Here is a 647-nt window from a genome sequence, read left to right on the forward strand (position 1 = left end):
GAGAACCCGGTTCTCAGGGTTCCCAAGGGCTGAAAGACCCAAGACCTGAGATCCTGAAGCGGCATTGGGCGACTAAGAACCTGTGAAAGTCTCGTCCTTATCCCACATTCCCTTAAAAAGTTATTCCAGTTTTTCTTGGTCCAAACTCAGTTGGGACATAGTATAGCATGCTTTATTGTGTATTTTAATCAATAAAGTGTTAACAAAAACCGAATAATATCTACTGCTTTGTAAATTGTATACAGTACACTATAATCAATGCAACTAGTTATTACTACTACATTATAATTATTTTATTTAGCAAAAAGAAGAATCCTAACCATTATAATTAATGACATTAGTTTGCTACTTTTGGAAGTTGTGCATAGTTCATCAGCTTTTCATTTCAATGTTTTGCTTCCTAACAATATACAAGATATACAAATTATACATCATTTCACTCACTGATGTAATCAGCTGTTGCATTTTGATTATAATCTTCAAGTGCTTTAATTAATGTGCTCCATTTTGCTCCTCCTTTATCATGTACATCATCAGCTTTCTCGAACCATTTCACCAGACACTCTCTAACACACCCATTAGCATCTCGTGGATAATCCTTCTCAATGGTTTTTAGTGTGTCATAATATAAACCCAAACCAAGACCA

At 34.9% G+C, this 647-nt stretch overlaps 1 long non-coding RNA gene across 1 annotated transcript; it reads right to left on the minus strand.

The window, feature by feature from the left end:
• Positions 1–214: 214 nt before the first annotated feature.
• On the minus strand, positions 215–641 carry LOC109585301 (uncharacterized). The gene is made up of 2 exons (XR_002186418.1): positions 445–641; positions 215–400 (listed from the first exon to the last, which is right to left on the minus strand). It is a non-coding gene; the product is annotated as an uncharacterized LOC109585301 (long non-coding RNA).
• Positions 642–647: the final 6 nt, after the last annotated feature.

Source organism: Amphimedon queenslandica, unplaced genomic scaffold, assembly GCF_000090795.2.
Source record: "Amphimedon queenslandica unplaced genomic scaffold, v1.1 AMPQUscaffold_13089, whole genome shotgun sequence".
Classification (NCBI taxonomy): domain Eukaryota; kingdom Metazoa; phylum Porifera; class Demospongiae; order Haplosclerida; family Niphatidae; genus Amphimedon; species Amphimedon queenslandica.